The sequence below is a fragment of the Ascaphus truei genome, chromosome 7 (assembly GCF_040206685.1).
Source record: "Ascaphus truei isolate aAscTru1 chromosome 7, aAscTru1.hap1, whole genome shotgun sequence".
Lineage (NCBI taxonomy): Eukaryota > Metazoa > Chordata > Amphibia > Anura > Ascaphidae > Ascaphus > Ascaphus truei.
The window spans coordinates 26,304,625-26,329,282 of record NC_134489.1 but is presented as its reverse complement, the minus strand read 5'-3'; the positions used below and the strand labels follow the sequence as shown (position 1 = coordinate 26,329,282).

The 24,658-nt window shown below is 47.9% G+C and overlaps 9 non-coding genes and 2 pseudogenes across 9 annotated transcripts; all 11 read right to left on the bottom strand.

The window, feature by feature from the left end:
* Positions 1–1,414: 1,414 nt before the first annotated feature.
* LOC142500840 (U2 spliceosomal RNA) lies at positions 1,415–1,585 on the bottom strand (annotated as a pseudogene).
* A 3,462-nt stretch (positions 1,586–5,047) lies between these two features.
* Positions 5,048–5,238, bottom strand: LOC142500648 (U2 spliceosomal RNA). The gene has a single exon (XR_012803183.1). It is a non-coding gene; the product is annotated as a U2 spliceosomal RNA (small nuclear RNA).
* Positions 5,239–6,055: 817 nt separating this feature from the next.
* LOC142500148 (U2 spliceosomal RNA) lies at positions 6,056–6,237 on the bottom strand. The gene has a single exon (XR_012802826.1). It is a non-coding gene; the product is annotated as a U2 spliceosomal RNA (small nuclear RNA).
* Positions 6,238–12,152: 5,915 nt separating this feature from the next.
* Positions 12,153–12,343, bottom strand: LOC142500647 (U2 spliceosomal RNA). The gene has a single exon (XR_012803182.1). It is a non-coding gene; the product is annotated as a U2 spliceosomal RNA (small nuclear RNA).
* An 817-nt stretch (positions 12,344–13,160) lies between these two features.
* On the bottom strand, positions 13,161–13,351 carry LOC142500646 (U2 spliceosomal RNA). The gene has a single exon (XR_012803181.1). It is a non-coding gene; the product is annotated as a U2 spliceosomal RNA (small nuclear RNA).
* Positions 13,352–14,168: 817 nt separating this feature from the next.
* LOC142500645 (U2 spliceosomal RNA) lies at positions 14,169–14,359 on the bottom strand. The gene has a single exon (XR_012803180.1). It is a non-coding gene; the product is annotated as a U2 spliceosomal RNA (small nuclear RNA).
* An 817-nt stretch (positions 14,360–15,176) lies between these two features.
* Positions 15,177–15,367, bottom strand: LOC142500644 (U2 spliceosomal RNA). Its single transcript, XR_012803179.1, has one exon. It is a non-coding gene; the product is annotated as a U2 spliceosomal RNA (small nuclear RNA).
* Positions 15,368–16,184: 817 nt separating this feature from the next.
* On the bottom strand, positions 16,185–16,375 carry LOC142500643 (U2 spliceosomal RNA). The gene has a single exon (XR_012803178.1). It is a non-coding gene; the product is annotated as a U2 spliceosomal RNA (small nuclear RNA).
* Positions 16,376–17,192: 817 nt separating this feature from the next.
* Positions 17,193–17,383, bottom strand: LOC142500642 (U2 spliceosomal RNA). The gene has a single exon (XR_012803177.1). It is a non-coding gene; the product is annotated as a U2 spliceosomal RNA (small nuclear RNA).
* Positions 17,384–18,200: 817 nt separating this feature from the next.
* LOC142500179 (U2 spliceosomal RNA) lies at positions 18,201–18,394 on the bottom strand. The gene has a single exon (XR_012802834.1). It is a non-coding gene; the product is annotated as a U2 spliceosomal RNA (small nuclear RNA).
* A 3,565-nt stretch (positions 18,395–21,959) lies between these two features.
* LOC142500098 (U2 spliceosomal RNA) lies at positions 21,960–22,138 on the bottom strand (annotated as a pseudogene).
* Between the last annotated feature and the right edge of the window lie 2,520 nt (positions 22,139–24,658).

Genomic DNA, 24,658 nt, shown 5'->3' with positions numbered 1-24,658 from the left:
TACAATATTGGCTCAGAAATGCCACAATTTCTCCATCTTTAACGTGCGGGTTGTACATATGTACTACAATGTTTTTCCTCTCCGCCTCTTTTTTAAACAGGAGTGACACAGTTATCCCATTTAGTCTGGGATCTTCCTTTTTTTCCTTACACTGCTGATAAGCATGCATGCATCTCTCCTCCCGCATGAAGGTTACATCGTAAGTTCCCTTTCGGGGAAAATCCTGTAGACATAATATCTCTTCCTTATAGGGGAGTTCCAGCAGATCTTCGAAAATATCTTTTATAATAAAACGCAGGTCTTTCGTACCTCTCTGCTCCTCTTCCACCATAAAGCGTATTGTATTCCATAGTCGCGCCGAAGCCGACGAAAAAGCACCTTCTTCCATCTTCAGTCCGCTACGCCTCCTCCTCGTACCAAAGATAGCCCAAGGCTATGGGGCGATCGCTCCCCGCTGCTCAAAAAAGCTCACCCCCCCTATAGCTACATGTGGCTTAAGGTCTTCCAACCGATGCCACAAGGCCGAGAGGGCTACCGCTCTTTCTCGCTGACCCCTGACCCAGACACTTGATCTGAGCCAAAAGGCCGAGAAGCGATAACCAGAAATGGGCCCCCGCCTGAGCGCCGCCCGACGGCCGGGGGCGCTACGCTTTAGGGAGAAGGGCAGAGGGAGCCGCTGGCTGCCCGCTCGCCTCCTCCCCCAGCAGGCATGCCTCCAGTCCCTCCGCTCCTTCCGACACAGCTCCGGGGAGTCTATGCAGCAGCGGCGGCGACGACGACGACGGATGCAAAAGCCAAAGACTTTCTATGGAGTAAAGAAAAGCAGCCGCACACACTGCTGGGGGGCCCGCATGGCCAGCAAACAGCCAAAAAGGCACATGCTTCCAGTTCTTTTTCCGGCACCAGGCTTCGTCTGCTTATTTGCATAGGAACCGCCCACTTTTTCTCTGCTAGCCGACTCGTCTGGGCTGCCATGAAACTCAGGCAGCAAGCAAGCAGCCAGTGGCTGGGCTTTTCAGTTCAGGTCATTTCAGCCAGCCAGCCAGCCAGCCAGCCATTGTGACAAGAAGCCAGCAAGTCAAGGCATTTGCTGCTTGCTGCTGCAGTGTTTGCTATGCAGGCTATTTGGATACAGCTTCAACAGGAGTTTCTTAGGCATCTGCTCGTTCGGACTGAATTAGGCTAGGCAGCAGGCGGCACTCCTGCTCCATGCGAGGAGGAGCTGAAAAGAAAAGAAAGTAAGAAGCCACGCAAAAGAGCAAACAAGACACAGCAAAAAGAAGGAGGCTTTATTTTGTCGTCATTTCATCTTCTTCTTTCTTTGCAAAAGAAAGAGCCAAAAATGCATGTTTGTTTTTTTTCTGTCAGACAGTCATTTGTTTCTATTTTTTGATACAAGCCAAATATCCCCAAAGGGAAGTGCACCGGTCCTGGAGGTACTGCAATACCAGGTCAATGCGTGGAGTGGACAGAGCAAGCTCTTCTTCCATCTCCCTGTTCTAAAAATCCATTTAATATATGGTCCCCAGATAGGGGACGTATCAGATATTAAACTGATAAGAACAGATTTTGTTTTTCAAAGTATTTTATTGTTCCAAGATCAAAAATATACAATGTTTTACATTTTCAGAAAATAATAACAAAAACACGTCTATCATAAAAAACATCTCTAGTATATTCCAACAATAAACATTCCATATTCCTCAAAACCCCCCTATACAAAAAACCCTCCACTACTTATATCCACCATACTTATATATTGTTCTTGCAAAAATAATATTAGCGTATTTTCTTTGGACACCTTCAAAATACATTCCAAAATCTTGGTTGGAAGACTGTGCCCTTCTAACTATTACTTTTTCTAGGCAATCCATCTGCTGTTCTGTGGTTAGTCCCCTATGTTCTTCTCGCACCACTGAAAGCCAGAAAGCGTTATTTCCTACTTTCTCCTCAACTTCCTGCATTTTTTTGCCTAAGGCTATTTCCCTTGGCGACTCTCCTGGAGTGTGCTTCGGGGTCAATGTTTTATCCTTCCCCTTACTCTCACTTCCACTTATTCCACTTCCTTGTCTTTGTACTTTGATTCCTTGCCCTTTCTGCTCTTGATCCTTTCCCCAATTTTTTTTTGATGGTGAGCTATCACTCCCACTTTCTACCACTTTCAATTTTCTCGGTGTTACCTTTTCCCACTTTTGGTCTGCTGTTCCTTCCTGTTCTGTTCTACGCTTCAACATTCTTTTTTCTGCCGAGGACAACTCCATTGCCTCTTCCTGCGTCTCCTGACTTTTTTCCTTTTCTACCTCCAAGCCTACTAATTTTTTTCCCCCTGGGGTGGGGCGCTCCCAAAAAAAGCCCCCAACTATTTTAAACCCCAACTCTCTTGGGGTCCCCTTTTCCTCCCTTTTCTCTCTTTCCCATTCTTCTTCCTCCACCCTCCATTCCTCTTTCACTAACTCATAATCCTCTTTTGTCATTTCCTTCCTTAATGCTATGATTTTGGCTAGCTGTTCACCAATCTTTTTATTACTTATCCCTTCTTTTGCTTTCCTCATGATCCTAACCCAGAAAACCCCATCTCCTACTTCTTTTTGAAATTCCTCAAATTTTCTTTTAAAGGCTTCCGTACCTTCACCTTCACCTACCAGCCCTTCTTCCCCCCCTTCCCCCTGGTCCATCTGTACTTGGCTCATTTCTCCCTCCGCCTCTTCCTTTTTTCTAGCTTCCTCCTCCAACATTGCTTCTCCCTCCAGTCTAAACTCCTCCTCCCTCAGCCACTTCCTCTGGTCCTTTTTAACCTTCTTAAATTCTTCTTCAGTCATACCCCTTCTTCGATTCATAATCTCGTCTAATTCACTCATTATCTCCCTATCACTCACATTCTTTATTGCTTTACGTATCACATTCATCCAAAAATTTATATCTCCTACTTTCGCCTGAAACACATCCATTTTTTCTTTTAAAGCTTCTCCCTCTTCCTGTATCTCCTGTGCCTCCACTCTCTCCGCCCACTTTCCCTCCTGAGTGCCCAGGGCTTCCCCTTTTCCTTCTTGCAAGACCTCAGGGGTTTCCTCTACTTCTGGAAAACCTCCCTCCTGTAGGTCCATCCCTCCCTCCTCCTTTTGCCCCTCCCTTCGGATATGCCCACCTAACTCTGAGACACTTTCCTCCTCACTGCCTTTTGTTGCTTTGGGATCAAAGATAAGTCCCGTAAATTCTAGGTCTTTCCCCCCCACATTGCCCCCTACTACCTGTGCAAAAGTATTTCTACTTTTTCTACATTGCCAGGCTAAATGGCCTTGTTCTTCACAAAAGTCACATTTCTTGGGGCGGGCACATCTTCCAGCTGTGTGTCCCTCTTCCCCACAATTCCGACACACCTTTTCTGACTTATTGCATTCTTCTTGAGTATGTCCGTATTTATAACATTTCCTGCAATACTTTGCTTGTCCCGGGTAAAAAAGAAATCCACGGTTCCCCCCAATACTGAAAACCGCAGGGGGGTATTTCACACCTCCTTCTCTTGCTGGGTCCGGTCTGAAGCGCACCCAATATCTTCTTTTTCCATTATAAATCCCGTATGCATTCCGTAGCTCAACTCCTCCTTTAATCATGGTACAATATTGGTTCAGGAACATCCAAATATCGTCCTTTCTCACATAGGGATTGTACATATGCACCGTTAAAGGTCTTTCCCCCATCAGAAAGCTAGGAATTAGCTTGATGCCTTGCATCTCTGGTTCACACACCAATTTCTTTAACCTTTCGAAGGCGTTCTGGCAATCTCCATCCTCTTGAAACGTCACGTCATATATCCCTTGCCGTTGGAAATCCTGCAGGCACAGCATGCACTTCACATCCAACTCTGCCTTTTTCTGCAGCAGCTCTTCCACGATAAAGCGCAGATCCACGCGGTCTCTCTCCGTCTCAGCGACCTCCAACCGCAGCGTGTTCCTCATCTGAACACCCGTCTCCATCTTGTCAGGCTTAGGTGCGGCACCCCTAAAGCAGCATGAGACTTAAGCCGGTAAGGCGATGTCTCAAGGCCAAGGTGCCGGCCCTTCGCTCTCTCTGCTCCCGATCACTCCTCGTCGCTCGAGATAGCGTGCCCCCCCAAAAGCAGCAAGGATCTTAAGCCCCCGAAGGGGCGATGATCCAGGGCCAAGGGGGCACAGTCCCAGCTAAGCCCCTGACTCAGACACAATGATCTGAGCCAAAAGGCCGAGAAGCGATAACCAGAAATGGGCCCCCGCCTGAGCGCCGCCCGACGGCCGGGGGCGCTACGCTTTAGGGAGAAGGGCAGAGGGAGCCGCTGGCTGCCCGCTCGCCTCCTCCCCCAGCAGGCATGCCTCCAGTCCCTCCGCTCCTTCCGACACAGCTCCGGGGAGTCTATGCAGCAGCGGCGGCGACGACGACGACGGATGCAAAAGCCAAAGACTTTCTATGGAGTAAAGAAAAGCAGCCGCACACACTGCTGGGGGGCCCGCATGGCCAGCAAACAGCCAAAAAGGCACATGCTTCCAGTTCTTTTTCCGGCACCAGGCTTCGTCTGCTTATTTGCATAGGAACCGCCCACTTTTTCTCTGCTAGCCGACTCGTCTGGGCTGCCATGAAACTCAGGCAGCAAGCAAGCAGCCAGTGGCTGGGCTTTTCAGTTCAGGTCATTTCAGCCAGCCAGCCAGCCAGCCAGCCATTGTGACAAGAAGCCAGCAAGTCAAGGCATTTGCTGCTTGCTGCTGCAGTGTTTGCTATGCAGGCTATTTGGATACAGCTTCAACAGGAGTTTCTTAGGCATCTGCTCGTTCGGACTGAATTAGGCTAGGCAGCAGGCGGCACTCCTGCTCCATGCGAGGAGGAGCTGAAAAGAAAAGAAAGTAAGAAGCCACGCAAAAGAGCAAACAAGACACAGCAAAAAGAAGGAGGCTTTATTTTGTCGTCATTTCATCTTCTTCTTTCTTTGCAAAAGAAAGAGCCAAAAATGCATGTTTGTTTTTTTTCTGTCAGACAGTCATTTGTTTCTATTTTTTGATACAAGCCAAATATCCCCAAAGGGAAGTGCACCGGTCCTGGAGGTACTGCAATACCAGGTCAATGCGTGGAGTGGACAGAGCAAGCTCTTCTTCCATCTCCCTGTTCTAAAAATCCATTTAATATATGGTCCCCAGATAGGGGACGTATCAGATATTAAACTGATAAGAACAGATACTACACTTGATCTTAGCCAAAAGGCCGAGAAGCGATAACCAGAAATGGGCCCCCGCCTGAGCGCCGCCCGACGGCCGGGGGCGCTACGCTTTAGGGAGAAGGGCAGAGGGAGCCGCTGGCTGCCCGCTCGCCTCCTCCCCCAGCAGGCATGCCTCCAGTCCCTCCGCTCCTTCCGACACAGCTCCGGGGAGTCTATGCAGCAGCGGCGGCGACGACGACGACGGATGCAAAAGCCAAAGACTTTCTATGGAGTAAAGAAAAGCAGCCGCACACACTGCTGGGGGGCCCGCATGGCCAGCAAACAGCCAAAAAGGCACATGCTTCCAGTTCTTTTTCCGGCACCAGGCTTCGTCTGCTTATTTGCATAGGAACCGCCCACTTTTTCTCTGCTAGCCGACTCGTCTGGGCTGCCATGAAACTCAGGCAGCAAGCAAGCAGCCAGTGGCTGGGCTTTTCAGTTCAGGTCATTTCAGCCAGCCAGCCAGCCAGCCAGCCATTGTGACAAGAAGCCAGCAAGTCAAGGCATTTGCTGCTTGCTGCTGCAGTGTTTGCTATGCAGGCTATTTGGATACAGCTTCAACAGGAGTTTCTTAGGCATCTGCTCGTTCGGACTGAATTAGGCTAGGCAGCAGGCGGCACTCCTGCTCCATGCGAGGAGGAGCTGAAAAGAAAAGAAAGTAAGAAGCCACGCAAAAGAGCAAACAAGACACAGCAAAAAGAAGGAGGCTTTATTTTGTCGTCATTTCATCTTCTTCTTTCTTTGCAAAAGAAAGAGCCAAAAATGCATGTTTGTTTTTTTTCTGTCAGACAGTCATTTGTTTCTATTTTTTGATACAAGCCAAATATCCCCAAAGGGAAGTGCACCGGTCCTGGAGGTACTGCAATACCAGGTCAATGCGTGGAGTGGACAGAGCAAGCTCTTCTTCCATCTCCCTGTTCTAAAAATCCATTTAATATATGGTCCCCAGATAGGGGACGTATCAGATATTAAACTGATAAGAACAGATTTTTTTTTTTTTTTGTTTTGAAAGTTAAATCTTTATTGTCAATCAACATTCAAGTATATACAGAAAAAAGAAAGACTTTTCGAAAAACAAAAAACCACCCCTACATACAAAAACCCCAAACATAACTTTCACGAAATTCCATACTTGTTACAAAAAACACATATCATCACCCCCTATAGGTATCCCCACATATTCTACTTACTTATTTACATTAAATTATATTTATTGAGCAATGAACCATAGAAACAAAAACTTTTGTATCTATTCTTCTCAAAAAATCATCTCACCAAATTATTCCAAACCTCAAAGTTCCAGAGGTCAGCCTGGACTCTGTTTGCTCTCTTGTCCATCCTGTAGTACACATACATCCTGCTTTTGATCAGTTTAATACATTCACTCACATTCACCTCATCCTTCTTTCCCACCAAAATATTCCTCACTTGCCATAAAGCTTCTTTCACACAATTAATCATTTGCCACGCAATTCTCTCCCTTCCACTCTCATACTCTCCTAATCCATACAACATTCTCTCCAAACTCAAACTTTTCAAGAGCGTAACTTCTTTGAATAGTGGGCCAATCTTCCTCCAGACTGCCCTCGCAAAAGAACAGTCCCAGAGGAGATGGACCACGCTCTCCACTTTCTCACAACATTCTCTCGGGCACCTGTCTGTTACAGCCAGGTCCCGCCTCTTTTGCACCTCACGCACCGGGAGGCACATCCACGCTGTCATCCAAGCCACATCCTTTTGCTCATTAAATAGGTACTTCTCATTCACCATCTTCCATCCCTTCCTCATTTGGTCTCCATTCAGTCCCCCGATCATCTCCATACTCTCCCTCGCTTTCAACACTTTCGTCACTTTCTTCCTAGACTTCCATACCTCCATTCCTAGCATTTGCAATTCAAATTTTACAATATACGTCTCTATAATGGTATAGAAACGTGATGGCTTGAAACAAACTGGTTTCGTGAGGTCATATCTAACTCCCCAGAGTCTTCTGCACATTCCCCTCATCATATACCCACAAAAATTTGCGCACAGAAGCTCTATCTTATCTACTCTACCTATATAAAAACTAATATAATTTAAGTACAAGAACACTTCCAGGTCAGGAAGGTCCTTCCCCCCATTTTCTCTTGATTTCACTACCCTACATCTTCTCAACTTTTCTTCCTTGGAACCCCAAAAAAAGGTGCACAACATCCTCCACACCTTTCGCAGCCAAACACTCGTTGGAGGGAAAATCAGGCCGATATATAAAATACTGGGGAGTAATACTGACTTAATTATCAGATTCCTCCCCTCCAGAGACAAAGCTCTCATTGACCATAAACTTATTTTCTTGCTCAATTTTGCCTCTAGGTTAATCCAGTTCTGCGTCCCTTTTAGTTCACTATCAAAAACGAGGCCCAAAACCTCCAGGGGTCCCTCAACTATGGGAATTTTCAGTTCCCCCAACCCTTCTACCTCACCAAATGCCTTAACATTACTCTTGGCTCTATTGATCTTAAAAGCTGAGGCTTGACAGAAAATCTCTGTCTGAAAAAGAGCTCTCTTTAGGGCGACAGACGACTTACAAACCAAAGTCACATCATCCATGTATGCTAGAATTTTCAAACTCCGGCCTCTGCTACCCGGAATCTCTATCCCTCTAATAACTTTGTCCCGATTCAACAAACGTACAAGCGGTTCCAGAGCACAGATAAACACGACTGGGGAGAAAGGGCACCCCTGTCTCACGCCAGACCTAACACTTATTTGTTTTGTAAGGAAGCCATCAACCTGAATCCGACTAAAGGCGTTCTTATATAATACTTTTATAAACCCCAAAAACCGTCCAGGGATCCCCATTCTCTCAAGCACATGATACAAGAAATCATGGGAAACCCTGTCGTATGCTTTCTCAAAATCCAGAGTTGTTACTACTAAGGCTTGCTTCCTTTCCCCACAATCATAAATCACATCTCTTAACAAGGCCAAATTCTCCCCAATCTGTCTACCCGGCACTGCACACACCTGCTCCTCCCCAATAATTTGATCTAAAACAATTTTAACTCTATTGGCTAAAACTTTGGCTATAAGTTTATAGTCTGAGTTAAGTAACGTGATCGGCCGCCAGTTTGAAAGTGCCGATCTGTCTCCCTTTTTAAAGATTAACGTCACTATACCCTCTCTCATTGATTTGGGAAGTTCTGCTTTCCCAAGACAAGCAACACACACCTCCAGAAAGTCCTTACTCAGGATCCCCCAGAAAGTCTGGTAAAACTCATAAGGCAAGCCGTCACTTCCAGGGGTCTTATTTTTCTTCCCATTTTTCAGGGCCTCTTCCAATTCGCCTAGTTTAATTTCTTGTTCTAATACCTCCTGATCTTCCTTCTCCAAAGCCCTCTCTAATGCATTCAAGACATCCACCTCAAAACTCTCATCCCTTCCTTTCACTTCATACAAATCCCTATAAAACTCTTCAATCGTTTCCAACATTCTTCTTCTTTCGCTCACCTCCGTCCCATTCGCGTCTCTTACACCCCTCATTTGTTCCTGCCTTCCATACGCCTTCTTAAAAAAGAAGCGCGTGCACCTTTCCCCCTGCTCTGCCCTTTCTATCCTAGCTTGAAAGATTATTTCTTTCCCCTTCTTTTCAAGCATCCCTTTTATCTTCTTCCTAGCCTCTTCTATCTCTAAATCTATCTCCTCCCCAAAATTCCTCAATCTATACAAAAAATTGAGTCGCAAATGCCACCTTTCATACTCCTCTCTCTCCTTCCTTTTCCTCTCACATCCTCTCTTAATGAAAAAAACTTTAGACTCCATTTTCACCATCTCCCACCATTCAGTCAGGTCCTCATATTCATCCTTCTGCATTCTCAACCTTGTATACAACCATTCATACCTCTTTCGCACCCGTTCATCCTCAAGCAAGCTCACATTCAACTTCCATACATTCCTCCCATGCACTTCTCTCTTTCCTAAGCATATATTTCCCTCCATCCATACATGATCCGTGAACGCAACCCTTTTCTGGGTCATCGTGTTCACCTTTAGCCCCTGTGTAAAAAAATAATCAATACGCGACCTGGCCGTCCCTTTGTCACTAAACCAAGTAAAACGCTCTTCGTTACGCAAAAACTTTTTGCCCTGGTCACACAACTTAAAATCTATAACAACATTTTTTAACAAAACCCCCGTGCTATCCACCCCTACACTCTCACCCACCCCCTCCCTATCACCCCCCACCACCGTGCAATTGAAATCCCCAATAACCACAGTAGGCATTGTTCCCGGTAGAAAAAGCTTCAATTTCTCTATTAGCTCCCCGCGCTTGCTCCTATGTGGAGGCATGTATACATTGAAAATCCGGAACACACACCCCCCCACCTCCACCACTACCAATAGCAGCCTCCCCGGCTCTATAGCTAATACATCCTTAATGTTGGCTTTTGGGCTTTTAAATAAGATCCCCACGCCATCGTTCTTACAGGAACTCCCGGGAGACCACACTGCTGGTCCCCAACCCCACTCCTTATCTCCAGGAGGGGAGTTTATGGCACACTCCTGTAAACAAAAAATGTCCCCTTTAGAATGTCTCAAGAAGTCCAGGATCATAGCCCTGCGAGCAATTCCCCCCACGCTTCGTACATTCAAGGAAACTATATTAATCATAATAATGCAAAGGATATATTTTCACCGTCATGACTTCAACTCACGTGATCTATCCATCATAGTTGTATCACTTAGGTTGGATACCGCTCCATCCTCTAGGAAGGATTGATCTGTTCCTATTTCATTTACAGTACCTGCCGAACCTGGGGAAGGATACCCAGACCTTTCTGAATCAGATGAGAATTCCTCAATCTGCTGAGAGGAGACTACGTCACTTTCACTGACTATCTCCTCTATTCCCTCGCATCTTGCCTTGGTCTCGGTTTCTGCTATTGCCTTTACTCCCTTTTCAGCAGGTCTTTTCCTGTTCGTCTTTTGGGAGGGCTGAACATCCATCTCCTCTTCCTTGCTCTGCTCTCCTTCAGCCGCCTGCCTCACGAGGGCTTCCTCCCTCTCTGCAGCCTGTCTTCCAGGATCAAGCTCTGACTCGCTTTCCAGATCGGTTCCTATCTCCTCCAGGCCTCCTGCATTCTCCTCTGCCTCTGGAGATGCCGCCGGGGAGATCTCTGTCGGGAACACTTCCTCTAATGCGACTACAGGACCCATGTCTCTTGTTGCTTCTGGTTTTGCTGCATTGGCATAGGTTCGACGCGGGCACTGCCTTGCCATGTGTTCTGCCTCCCCACACAAATCGCAGGTGCGCTCCATCTGACAGTTCTCTGTTGAGTGGCCCTCTCTCTTGCACTTTTTGCAATAGAACTCTTGGTTCGTGCAATTTTCACTAGTGTGTCCATACACGTGACATTTTCTGCAAAACTGGGGTTGCCCCGGGTACCACAGGAAACCCCGATCATTTCCTATGGAGAAACTCGGGGGCGGCAGCTTTACCCCTCCAACATAGCCGTCATCTGGCTTGAAGCAGACCCAGAATTTCCGCTTGCCGTTGAACACCCCATAGGCATTCTTTTGGTCGTATCCTCCCCGTACTGTGCTGCAGTATTTGTACAGAAACGTCCTAATGTCCGCAGTAGGAAAAAAGGGATTGAACATGTGCACAGAAATAGGTCTCTCTTCCAACATGAAAGATGGTTGGATCTTAACGCCCAGGAACCGCACATCTTCTTTTAGAGCTTTACTCCTCTCATAGGTGTTCATAGCGTCCTCGGGATGGTTGAAAGTAATGTCGTAGTACCCCTGTTTGGGGAAATCCTGGACGCAAAACAGCTGGTTGTAGTCGACCTTCAACGCACTTTTCAAAATCTGTTCCATCACGAACTTCAGTGTCACTCTCAAACGATGATCAGCCTCGACCTGGATACGGACGGTGTTTCTCTGGCGTACCTCAGCGTACGCATTCGCCATTGTCGCCTTCTAGGATAGCAAGAGATGGCGCAGTCCCCTTATGGCAGCATGCCAGCTTAAGGCCCCAAAGGGGTCGATGCTGGAAGGCAAAGGGACCACAGTCTCTGCTGGCCTTCTGGTTTCAGACACTTGGTCTTAGCCAAAAGGCCGAGAAGCGATAACCAGAAATGGGCCCCCGCCTGAGCGCCGCCCGACGGCCGGGGGCGCTACGCTTTAGGGAGAAGGGCAGAGGGAGCCGCTGGCTGCCCGCTCGCCTCCTCCCCCAGCAGGCATGCCTCCAGTCCCTCCGCTCCTTCCGACACAGCTCCGGGGAGTCTATGCAGCAGCGGCGGCGACGACGACGACGGATGCAAAAGCCAAAGACTTTCTATGGAGTAAAGAAAAGCAGCCGCACACACTGCTGGGGGGCCCGCATGGCCAGCAAACAGCCAAAAAGGCACATGCTTCCAGTTCTTTTTCCGGCACCAGGCTTCGTCTGCTTATTTGCATAGGAACCGCCCACTTTTTCTCTGCTAGCCGACTCGTCTGGGCTGCCATGAAACTCAGGCAGCAAGCAAGCAGCCAGTGGCTGGGCTTTTCAGTTCAGGTCATTTCAGCCAGCCAGCCAGCCAGCCAGCCATTGTGACAAGAAGCCAGCAAGTCAAGGCATTTGCTGCTTGCTGCTGCAGTGTTTGCTATGCAGGCTATTTGGATACAGCTTCAACAGGAGTTTCTTAGGCATCTGCTCGTTCGGACTGAATTAGGCTAGGCAGCAGGCGGCACTCCTGCTCCATGCGAGGAGGAGCTGAAAAGAAAAGAAAGTAAGAAGCCACGCAAAAGAGCAAACAAGACACAGCAAAAAGAAGGAGGCTTTATTTTGTCGTCATTTCATCTTCTTCTTTCTTTGCAAAAGAAAGAGCCAAAAATGCATGTTTGTTTTTTTTCTGTCAGACAGTCATTTGTTTCTATTTTTTGATACAAGCCAAATATCCCCAAAGGGAAGTGCACCGGTCCTGGAGGTACTGCAATACCAGGTCAATGCGTGGAGTGGACAGAGCAAGCTCTTCTTCCATCTCCCTGTTCTAAAAATCCATTTAATATATGGTCCCCAGATAGGGGACGTATCAGATATTAAACTGATAAGAACAGATACTACACTTGATCTTAGCCAAAAGGCCGAGAAGCGATAACCAGAAATGGGCCCCCGCCTGAGCGCCGCCCGACGGCCGGGGGCGCTACGCTTTAGGGAGAAGGGCAGAGGGAGCCGCTGGCTGCCCGCTCGCCTCCTCCCCCAGCAGGCATGCCTCCAGTCCCTCCGCTCCTTCCGACACAGCTCCGGGGAGTCTATGCAGCAGCGGCGGCGACGACGACGACGGATGCAAAAGCCAAAGACTTTCTATGGAGTAAAGAAAAGCAGCCGCACACACTGCTGGGGGGCCCGCATGGCCAGCAAACAGCCAAAAAGGCACATGCTTCCAGTTCTTTTTCCGGCACCAGGCTTCGTCTGCTTATTTGCATAGGAACCGCCCACTTTTTCTCTGCTAGCCGACTCGTCTGGGCTGCCATGAAACTCAGGCAGCAAGCAAGCAGCCAGTGGCTGGGCTTTTCAGTTCAGGTCATTTCAGCCAGCCAGCCAGCCAGCCAGCCATTGTGACAAGAAGCCAGCAAGTCAAGGCATTTGCTGCTTGCTGCTGCAGTGTTTGCTATGCAGGCTATTTGGATACAGCTTCAACAGGAGTTTCTTAGGCATCTGCTCGTTCGGACTGAATTAGGCTAGGCAGCAGGCGGCACTCCTGCTCCATGCGAGGAGGAGCTGAAAAGAAAAGAAAGTAAGAAGCCACGCAAAAGAGCAAACAAGACACAGCAAAAAGAAGGAGGCTTTATTTTGTCGTCATTTCATCTTCTTCTTTCTTTGCAAAAGAAAGAGCCAAAAATGCATGTTTGTTTTTTTTCTGTCAGACAGTCATTTGTTTCTATTTTTTGATACAAGCCAAATATCCCCAAAGGGAAGTGCACCGGTCCTGGAGGTACTGCAATACCAGGTCAATGCGTGGAGTGGACAGAGCAAGCTCTTCTTCCATCTCCCTGTTCTAAAAATCCATTTAATATATGGTCCCCAGATAGGGGACGTATCAGATATTAAACTGATAAGAACAGATACTACACTTGATCTTAGCCAAAAGGCCGAGAAGCGATAACCAGAAATGGGCCCCCGCCTGAGCGCCGCCCGACGGCCGGGGGCGCTACGCTTTAGGGAGAAGGGCAGAGGGAGCCGCTGGCTGCCCGCTCGCCTCCTCCCCCAGCAGGCATGCCTCCAGTCCCTCCGCTCCTTCCGACACAGCTCCGGGGAGTCTATGCAGCAGCGGCGGCGACGACGACGACGGATGCAAAAGCCAAAGACTTTCTATGGAGTAAAGAAAAGCAGCCGCACACACTGCTGGGGGGCCCGCATGGCCAGCAAACAGCCAAAAAGGCACATGCTTCCAGTTCTTTTTCCGGCACCAGGCTTCGTCTGCTTATTTGCATAGGAACCGCCCACTTTTTCTCTGCTAGCCGACTCGTCTGGGCTGCCATGAAACTCAGGCAGCAAGCAAGCAGCCAGTGGCTGGGCTTTTCAGTTCAGGTCATTTCAGCCAGCCAGCCAGCCAGCCAGCCATTGTGACAAGAAGCCAGCAAGTCAAGGCATTTGCTGCTTGCTGCTGCAGTGTTTGCTATGCAGGCTATTTGGATACAGCTTCAACAGGAGTTTCTTAGGCATCTGCTCGTTCGGACTGAATTAGGCTAGGCAGCAGGCGGCACTCCTGCTCCATGCGAGGAGGAGCTGAAAAGAAAAGAAAGTAAGAAGCCACGCAAAAGAGCAAACAAGACACAGCAAAAAGAAGGAGGCTTTATTTTGTCGTCATTTCATCTTCTTCTTTCTTTGCAAAAGAAAGAGCCAAAAATGCATGTTTGTTTTTTTTCTGTCAGACAGTCATTTGTTTCTATTTTTTGATACAAGCCAAATATCCCCAAAGGGAAGTGCACCGGTCCTGGAGGTACTGCAATACCAGGTCAATGCGTGGAGTGGACAGAGCAAGCTCTTCTTCCATCTCCCTGTTCTAAAAATCCATTTAATATATGGTCCCCAGATAGGGGACGTATCAGATATTAAACTGATAAGAACAGATACTACACTTGATCTTAGCCAAAAGGCCGAGAAGCGATAACCAGAAATGGGCCCCCGCCTGAGCGCCGCCCGACGGCCGGGGGCGCTACGCTTTAGGGAGAAGGGCAGAGGGAGCCGCTGGCTGCCCGCTCGCCTCCTCCCCCAGCAGGCATGCCTCCAGTCCCTCCGCTCCTTCCGACACAGCTCCGGGGAGTCTATGCAGCAGCGGCGGCGACGACGACGACGGATGCAAAAGCCAAAGACTTTCTATGGAGTAAAGAAAAGCAGCCGCACACACTGCTGGGGGGCCCGCATGGCCAGCAAACAGCCAAAAAGGCACATGCTTCCAGTTCTTTTTCCGGCACCAGGCTTCGTCTGCTTATTTGCATAGGAACCGCCCACTTTTTCTCTGCTAGCCGACTCGTCTGGGCTGCCATGAAACTCAGGCAGCAAGCAAGCAGCCAGTGGCTGGGCTTTTCAGTTCAGGTCATTTCAGCCAGCCAGCCAGCCAGCCAGCCATTGTGACAAGAAGCCAGCAAGTCAAGGCATTTGCTGCTTGCTGCTGCAGTGTTTGCTATGCAGGCTATTTGGATACAGCTTCAACAGGAGTTTCTTAGGCATCTGCTCGTTCGGACTGAATTAGGCTAGGCAGCAGGCGGCACTCCTGCTCCATGCGAGGAGGAGCTGAAAAGAAAAGAAAGTAAGAAGCCACGCAAAAGAGCAAACAAGACACAGCAAAAAGAAGGAGGCTTTATTTTGTCGTCATTTCATCTTCTTCTTTCTTTGCAAAAGAAAGAGCCAAAAATGCATGTTTGTTTTTTTTCTGTCAGACAGTCATTTGTTTCTATTTTTTGATACAAGCCAAATATCCCCAAAGGGAAGTGCACCGGTCCTGGAGGTACTGCAATACCAGGTCAATGCGTGGAGTGGACAGAGCAAGCTCTTCTTCCATCTCCCTGTTCTAAAAATCCATTTAATATATGGTCCCCAGATAGGGGACGTATCAGATATTAAACTGATAAGAACAGATACTACACTTGATCTTAGCCAAAAGGCCGAGAAGCGATAACCAGAAATGGGCCCCCGCCTGAGCGCCGCCCGACGGCCGGGGGCGCTACGCTTTAGGGAGAAGGGCAGAGGGAGCCGCTGGCTGCCCGCTCGCCTCCTCCCCCAGCAGGCATGCCTCCAGTCCCTCCGCTCCTTCCGACACAGCTCCGGGGAGTCTATGCAGCAGCGGCGGCGACGACGACGACGGATGCAAAAGCCAAAGACTTTCTATGGAGTAAAGAAAAGCAGCCGCACACACTGCTGGGGGGCCCGCATGGCCAGCAAACAGCCAAAAAGGCACATGCTTCCAGTTCTTTTTCCGGCACCAGGCTTCGTCTGCTTATTTGCATAGGAACCGCCCACTTTTTCTCTGCTAGCCGACTCGTCTGGGCTGCCATGAAACTCAGGCAGCAAGCAAGCAGCCAGTGGCTGGGCTTTTCAGTTCAGGTCATTTCAGCCAGCCAGCCAGCCAGCCAGCCATTGTGACAAGAAGCCAGCAAGTCAAGGCATTTGCTGCTTGCTGCTGCAGTGTTTGCTATGCAGGCTATTTGGATACAGCTTCAACAGGAGTTTCTTAGGCATCTGCTCGTTCGGACTGAATTAGGCTAGGCAGCAGGCGGCACTCCTGCTCCATGCGAGGAGGAGCTGAAAAGAAAAGAAAGTAAGAAGCCACGCAAAAGAGCAAACAAGACACAGCAAAAAGAAGGAGGCTTTATTTTGTCGTCATTTCATCTTCTTCTTTCTTTGCAAAAGAAAGAGCCAAAAATGCATGTTTGTTTTTTTTCTGTCAGACAGTCATTTGTTTCTATTTTTTGATACAAGCCAAATATCCCCAAAGGGAAGTGCACCGGTCCTGGAGGTACTGCAATACCAGGTCAATGCGTGGAGTGGACAGAGCAAGCTCTTCTTCCATCTCCCTGTTCTAAAAATCCATTTAATATATGGTCCCCAGATAGGGGACGTATCAGATATTAAACTGATAAGAACAGATACTACACTTGATCTTAGCCAAAAGGCCGAGAAGCGATAACCAGAAATGGGCCCCCGCCTGAGCGCCGCCCGACGGCCGGGGGCGCTACGCTTTAGGGAGAAGGGCAGAGGGAGCCGCTGGCTGCCCGCTCGCCTCCTCCCCCAGCAGGCATGCCTCCAGTCCCTCCGCTCCTTCCGACACAGCTCCGGGGAGTCTATGCAGCAGCGGCGGCGACGACGACGACGGATGCAAAAGCCAAAGACTTTCTATGGAGTAAAGAAAAGCAGCCGCACACACTGCTGGGGGGCCCGCATGGCCAGCAAACAGCCAAAAAGGCACATGCTTCCAGTTCTTTTTCCGGCACCAGGCTTCGTCTGCTTATTTGCATAGGAACCGCCCACTTTTTCTCTGCTAGCCGACTCGTCTGGGCTGCCATGAAACTCAGGCAGCAAGCAAGCAGCCAGTGGCTGGGCTTTTCAGTTCAGGTCATTTCAGCCAGCCAGCCAGCCAGCCAGCCATTGTGACAAGAAGCCAGCAAGTCAAGGCATTTGCTGCTTGCTGCTGCAGTGTTTGCTATGCAGGCTATTTGGATACAGCTTCAACAGGAGTTTCTTAGGCATCTGCTCGTTCGGACTGAATTAGGCTAGGCAGCAGGCGGCACTCCTGCTCCATGCGAGGAGGAGCTGAAAAGAAAAGAAAGTAAGAAGCCACGCAAAAGAGCAAACAAGACACAGCAAAAAGAAGGAGGCTTTATTTTGTCGTCATTTCATCTTCTTCTTTCTTTGCAAAAGAAAGAGCCAAAAATGCATGTTTGTTTTTTTTCTGTCAGACAGTCATTTGTTTCTATTTTTTGATACAAGCCAAATATCCCCAAAGGGAAGTGCACCGGTCCTGGAGGTACTGCAATACCAGGTCAATGCGTGGAGTGGACAGAGCAAGCTCTTCTTCCATCTCCCTGTTCTAAAAATCCATTTAATATATGGTCCCCAGATAGGGGACGTATCAGATATTAAACTGATAAGAACAGATACTACACTTGATCTTAGCCAAAAGGCCGAGAAGCGATAACCAGAAATGGGCCCCCGCCTGAGCGCCGCCCGACGGCCGGGGGCGCTACGCTTTAGGGAGAAGGGCAGAGGGAGCCGCTGGCTGCCCGCTCGCCTCCTCCCCCAGCAGGCATGCCTCCAGTCCCTCCGCTCCTTCCGACACAGCTCCGGGGAGTCTATGCAGCAGCGGCGGCGACGACGACGACGGATGCAAAAGCCAAAGACTTTCTATGGAGTAAAGAAAAGCAGCCGCACACACTGCTGGGGGGCCCGCATGGCCAGCAAACAGCCAAAAAGGCACATGCTTCCAGTTCTTTTTCCGGCACCAGGCTTCGTCTGCTTATTTGCATAGGAACCGCCCACTTTTTCTCTGCTAGCCGACTCGTCTGGGCTGCCATGAAACTCAGGCAGCAAGCAAGCAGCCAGTGGCTGGGCTTTTCAGTTCAGGTCATTTCAGCCAGCCAGCCAGCCAGCCAGCCATTGTGACAAGAAGCCAGCAAGTCAAGGCATTTGCTGCTTGCTGCTGCAGTGTTTGCTATGCAGGCTATTTGGATACAGCTTCAACAGGAGTTTCTTAGGCATCTGCTCGTTCGGACTGAATTAGGCTAGGCAGCAGGCGGCACTCCTGCTCCATGCGAGGAGGAGCTGAAAAGAAAAGAAAGTAAGAAGCCACGCAAAAGAGCAAACAAGACACAGCAAAAAGAAGGAGGCTTTATTTTGTCGTCATTTCATCTTCTTCTTTCTTTGCAAAAGAAAGAGCCAAAAATGCATGTTTGTTTTTTTTCTGTCAGACAGTCATTTGTTTCTATTTTTTGATACAAGCCAAATATCCCCAAAGGGAAGTGCACCGGTCCTGGAGGTACTGCAATACCAGGTCAATGCGTGGAGTGGACAGAGCAAGCTCTTCTTCCATCTCCCTGTTCTAAAAATCCATTTAATATATGGTCCCCAGATAGGGGACGTATCAGATATTAAACTGATAAGAACAGATTTTTTTTTTTTGTTTTATTTGTGTTTATTAACACAGAGATAAATTTAACAACATTTAAATGTTTTTTTTTCCAAACTTCAATACAAATAATACATTTTATACCAGCAAACAATTTGACACTTTCCGAAAATACCTTCATAATTCCTACTACAAAAATTATCTTGGTTACTTTACCAAACCCTTCACACTTTACAAACACAAGATTTACATACCCATCAGATAAGAAAACTTTTCAACAAATAATACGTTTTACAAAGCCCAACCACATTATTCATTACAACAAAACTCTATTGCAACCCTTTGCTAACATTCTTCATCAACATTTTCAATTTAATTTTTCCACCAATCAGACATACATTGCATACTTACACCCGCCTTTTACTTTTCTCATTACTTGCTATTTGTCTCTCTAACATCTTCCTATATCTTTCCTTTTCTGTCTCAAAATCCTTTGGCGCCATCTTTTCCTTCTTAGATAGCATCTTCTCTATGTCACTTATTTTTTGGTCTATCCCCCCATGAGGGTTTGCCTGCTGTATCATCTTATACCATACTTTTGCCTCTCCTATTTTCTCCTCAAACTCCTTTAATTTCTTGTCTAAATATTCCTGTTTTTTTTCCATATCCCAGCTTACTTTGAACACAGAGTCCCTTTCTTCCTTTTTACTTGGGCGTCCCTTATCCTTTTCTTGCCCCCCACTTCCTTCACTTTCTGATCTCTCTGCCATTGAGGCTGCTCCTCCTTCACTTTCACTCCTACTTGTCCCTCCCACTTTCCGTTTTGGCATACTTGTTGTCTCCCCCGTTTTTCCCTCTTCATTTAGGTGTCCCTTAACCTTCTTTTGCTCTCCACTTCTTTCACTTTCGGATGAGGAGATCTCTCCCCAATCACTGCCGCTACTCCCCGCCCTTGTAGGTGTTATTCCCTGAGTTTGTGTTTCCACAACACCCGGGTATCCCTTAAACTCACTCTCCTTTTTCTCCCTTTCGTCTTGTATAATACTTTCCGGGGTCTCCTCCACCACTGTCACCTCTGTCCGGCTTACCAGGGTCACCTTATGGGACCTTCCCAGACCTTTTACTTCCTCTTCCTCACTACTATCCTCCTCCTCACTAATATCCTCCAGTTCTCCAAAAAGCTCCCTTTCCTCCTCTCTTTCCTTGAGGACTGCTCTGCCTTCTTTCACCTCCACCAAATGTATATTCTCTTTTCTCATTTCCTCATATTCCTCTTTTGTAATGTTTTTCCTTTGGTGCATTACTTCATCTAATCTTTTTATAATTTGCTGATCTGTACTTCCTTCATGTTGCTTCCTAAAAATCGCTACCCAGAACTCTACCTCCCCTACTGCGCGGTGAAACTCCCCCATTTTCTCCTCTAAAGCACTCCTTCTTGGTGCTTCCCCTAACTGACCCCTCTCTGTCTTTACTACCCTCTCTACTTTCTCCCTAGGCCCCTCTCTATTCTCCTCCCCTTGGTCCTCCTTCGCTTCTCTGCTACCTACTTCCTGTTTACTTTTACGTTTTTGGGGCTTCTTTTCCCCTACTGTGACCTCCATTCCCTCCTCCTGTTCTTCACAAGACTTCCCCTCCCCCCCCTGTGCGTCTTGAGCTTCCATGCTTTCATCCCAACTTGGGGCAGACACAACCACAGTCTCTGTTTCTTCTCCCCCTATCCCTTTCTGCAATAATGCCCTTTCCCCCTCCTGCAACACTACTTCAGGCTTCTGCGCGAAGGTCTCCAAAAAAACATCCTCCTCCTTTTTTTTTCTCAGTACCTCCCTCTCCCGCTCAGCCAAGGCTGCTTCCAATCCCTCCCCTTGCATTTCCCCTATTCTCTTCTGTATCCTACCATTAAACACTAAATCATCTGCTTCCTCTGCACCAAAACCCATTTTGGCTGCACGCGCATAGCTTTTCTTTGAACACTGCCGCGCGAGATGTCCAATGTCCCCACACAAATCGCATTTTTTGGGAATATCACAATCTGCAGCCCAATGTCCTTCTTTTCCACAGTTCCTGCAGATTCTCCCAGTTTTCTCACAAAAATCTCTTGTATGTCCATACTGGTAGCAGTTCCTACAATATGTAGGTTGGCCATAATAGTTCAAAAAACCCCGGTTCCCACCAATGCTAAAAGCTGAGGGCGGATGAGCCACCCCTCCCACACCGCCAGGGTCTGGTCTGAGCCGGATCCAAAACCTCCTCTTTCCATTGTACATCCCGTACGCGTTCTTTACTTCTACACCACCTTTGACACTTGTGCTGTATCGCTTCAAGAACATCACCACGTCTTCTATTGGCACAAACGGGTTGTACATATGTACCGTCACCATCTTCTCATCCATCTGGAAACTCGGAATGACTTTCACCCCTTGCATGCTCGGGTCCGTCATCATTTCCTTCACTTTCTCGAAGACATCCAGGCAATCTCCTCCCATACGGAACGTCACATCAAAGATGCCCTGGCGCTGGAAGTCCTGCAGGCAAAACACTTTCCCAGTGTCCACTCCGACTCTCCGCAGCACGTCCTCGACCACGAACTTCAGCCCAACACGGTCTCTTTCCTCTGCATCAATCAGGAACCGGATCGTGTCCTTAAGATGCGCGCCTGTCGCCATCTTTCTTCGATCGCCTTCCTAGCAAGCTCAGGATAGCGTGCCCCCCCAAAAGCAGCAAGTGGCTTAAGACTCCCGAAGGAGCCGATGCCACAGGGCCAAGGGTGCACAGTCCCAGCTAAGCCCCTGACTCAGACACAATGATCTGAGCCAAAAGGCCGAGAAGCGATAACCAGAAATGGGCCCCCGCCTGAGCGCCGCCCGACGGCCGGGGGCGCTACGCTTTAGGGAGAAGGGCAGAGGGAGCCGCTGGCTGCCCGCTCGCCTCCTCCCCCAGCAGGCATGCCTCCAGTCCCTCCGCTCCTTCCGACACAGCTCCGGGGAGTCTATGCAGCAGCGGCGGCGACGACGACGACGGATGCAAAAGCCAAAGACTTTCTATGGAGTAAAGAAAAGCAGCCGCACACACTGCTGGGGGGCCCGCATGGCCAGCAAACAGCCAAAAAGGCACATGCTTCCAGTTCTTTTTCCGGCACCAGGCTTCGTCTGCTTATTTGCATAGGAACCGCCCACTTTTTCTCTGCTAGCCGACTCGTCTGGGCTGCCATGAAACTCAGGCAGCAAGCAAGCAGCCAGTGGCTGGGCTTTTCAGTTCAGGTCATTTCAGCCAGCCAGCCAGCCAGCCAGCCATTGTGACAAGAAGCCAGCAAGTCAAGGCATTTGCTGCTTGCTGCTGCAGTGTTTGCTATGCAGGCTATTTGGATACAGCTTCAACAGGAGTTTCTTAGGCATCTGCTCGTTCGGACTGAATTAGGCTAGGCAGCAGGCGGCACTCCTGCTCCATGCGAGGAGGAGCTGAAAAGAAAAGAAAGTAAGAAGCCACGCAAAAGAGCAAACAAGACACAGCAAAAAGAAGGAGGCTTTATTTTGTCGTCATTTCATCTTCTTCTTTCTTTGCAAAAGAAAGAGCCAAAAATGCATGTTTGTTTTTTTTCTGTCAGACAGTCATTTGTTTCTATTTTTTGATACAAGCCAAATATCCCCAAAGGGAAGTGCACCGGTCCTGGAGGTACTGCAATACCAGGTCAATGCGTGGAGTGGACAGAGCAAGCTCTTCTTCCATCTCCCTGTTCTAAAAATCCATTTAATATATGGTCCCCAGATAGGGGACGTATCAGATATTAAACTGATAAGAACAGATTTTTTTTTTTGTTTTTAAATGTTTTTATTCAAACATAATTTAAAGTGTTACAATTTTCCACTTTTCAAAACATAGAAAACCACACAATAATAATATACATATTTTCTAAATCAAAACATTACCACACCTTATTCAAAAAGGACCTTCTTTACTCCTATTCCTTCCTCTCCCTCTTAATTCCTCAAAACTTTACTATTTTATCTTATGATTTCTATGCTTCTTCCTTTTTCCCTTCTCTGTTGACTCATTACAGTTCTATATATATGTTCGTACTCCCTAAACTCTTCCTCTGTCCTTTCTGCTCTCATTACTATTATTGACTCTAAAAGGTCTATTAACTGCTCTGTACTTGCAGTTGGATTGATCTCTCTCCAAAAACGTGTCCAGAAACCCCCGGCCTCCTCCCCATTTTCCCTTTTTCCTATTTTCTCTGTCACTTCAGCTATTTTTTCCCTTAACTTTACTTCCGCTACTTTTCCCTCACTCAATTTACTAGGTCTCCCTTTCTTTTTTCCCCCAACTATCTGACTACATACTTCTACAATTTTCTTTTGTTCTACCATCATTTTCCCCTCAGTTTTCCTTACTGTCTCCTGTTTTGAAACTTCTTTTACGGATCCCCCTGTCTCTATAGCTTCCATCTTACTAGAGCTTCCTTCTTCGCTTTCTACTGACTCACTCACTGATGAGGTTTCAGGCTCACTTCTAGTTGGTCCAGCTATTTCCTCTGAGGTTTCCTTATTCTCTATTGCTTTAAACTTACAGGTACTTCCTTCCTCCCTTCTCCCTTCCTCTCCCCCGCTTTCACCCACAGATAGAACTCCTCCCTCACTTTCACTTCTACTCGTCCCTCCCACCTTCCGTGTTGGCATTCCTATTATCTTCCCCCTTTCTATCTCCTTGTTTGGGCGTCCCTTTTCCTCTTTCTGCACCCCTCCTCTTTCACTTTCTGATGAGGAGACTGACCCCCAATCACTCCCACTACTCCTAGCTGCTTCCAGTGTTTTAGTTTCCAGAACTCTAGGATACCCCTCAAAATTACTGTGCTCTTTCTCCCTTGGCATGATGCTTTCCGGGGTCTCCTCCACCACTATATCTTGTACTTCCTCCTCCTCGCTAACATCCTCCACATCTCTGAAAAACTCCCTTTCCTCCTCTCTTTCCTTGAGGACTGCTCTGCCCTCCTTCACCTCCACCAAAAGTATATTCTCTTTTTTCATTTCTTCATATTCCTCTTTTGTAATGTTTTTCCTTTGGTGCATTACTTCGTCTAATCTTTTAATAATTTGCTGATCTGTACTTCCTCTATGTTGCTTCCTAAAAACTTCTACCCAGAAATCTACTTCCCCTACTGCCCTCTGAAACTCTCCCATTTTCTCCTTTAAAACACTTCCACTTGGTATTTCTCCTATCTGTTCCTTTCCTATCTTCGCAACCCTCTCTACTTTCTCTCTAGGCCCCTCTCTCTTCTCTCCCTCTTGGCCCTCCTTCCCTTCCACGCTGTCTGCTTCCTGTTGGCTTTTACGTTTTTGGGGCTTCTTTTCCCCAACTGTGACCTCCATTCCCTCCTCCTGCTCTTCACCAAATTTCCCTTCCCCTCCCTGTGCGCCTTGAGCATCCATTCTTTCAGCCCAACTTGGGTCATGCACATTCTCTGACTCTATTGTCCCACCCCCCTCCAAAATCAGACCACAGTCTCCCCCCTCCCCCTTTTCCCCAGCAAAGTTCCGGGCAATACTTTCCAAAAATTGATCTTCTTTTTTTTTCTCCTGGGCATCTTTTTCTCGACTTGACATACAGGTTTCCTCCTCATTTGCTGCCTGGGCATAAGTTTTCTCCGTGCACTGTCTTGCCAAATGTCCTCTCTTTCCACAATAGTGGCACTTTTTTGGGACACTACAGCTGCTTACAGTATGTCCCTCTTCCCCACAGTTCCGACACACTACTCCTGTTTTTGGGCATCCTTCTTTCGTATGTCCGTAACTAAAACAATGTCTACAGTATAAAGGCTGTCCTGGATAGAACAAAAAGCCTCTGTCTCCTTTAATATTGAAGATGGCAGGTGGGTGTGTCACCCCTCCTACGCACGACGTATCTCTCCTGAAGCGCACCCAATATCGTCTTTTCCCATTAAATATACCGTAATGGTTCTTTTGTTCTTCTCCTCCTTTTACCATCTCACAGTATCGTTTTAGAAACCACATAATATCTTCACCCCTTGCATAAGGGTTGTACATATGCAGTACCAATGGTTTCTCTTCCATCATGAAACTAGGAATAACCTTAATTCCTCTCAGGTTTGGGTCCTCGGCTCTCTCTTTGCATCTTTCAAACAGGTTCCAACAATCTTCTTCCTGGAAGCAGGTCAGATCAAAAATCCCCTGCGCAGGGAAATCTTGTAGACAGAGGATCTTCTCCTCATGTAGGCCAATCAGCTCCCACAGGACTTTCTCCACAATCCATCGTAGATCAACTCGGCTTCTCTCTGACTCCACAACCAGAAACCGGATGGAGTTTCTCATCCCTGTTTGGGCTGCCATGCTGA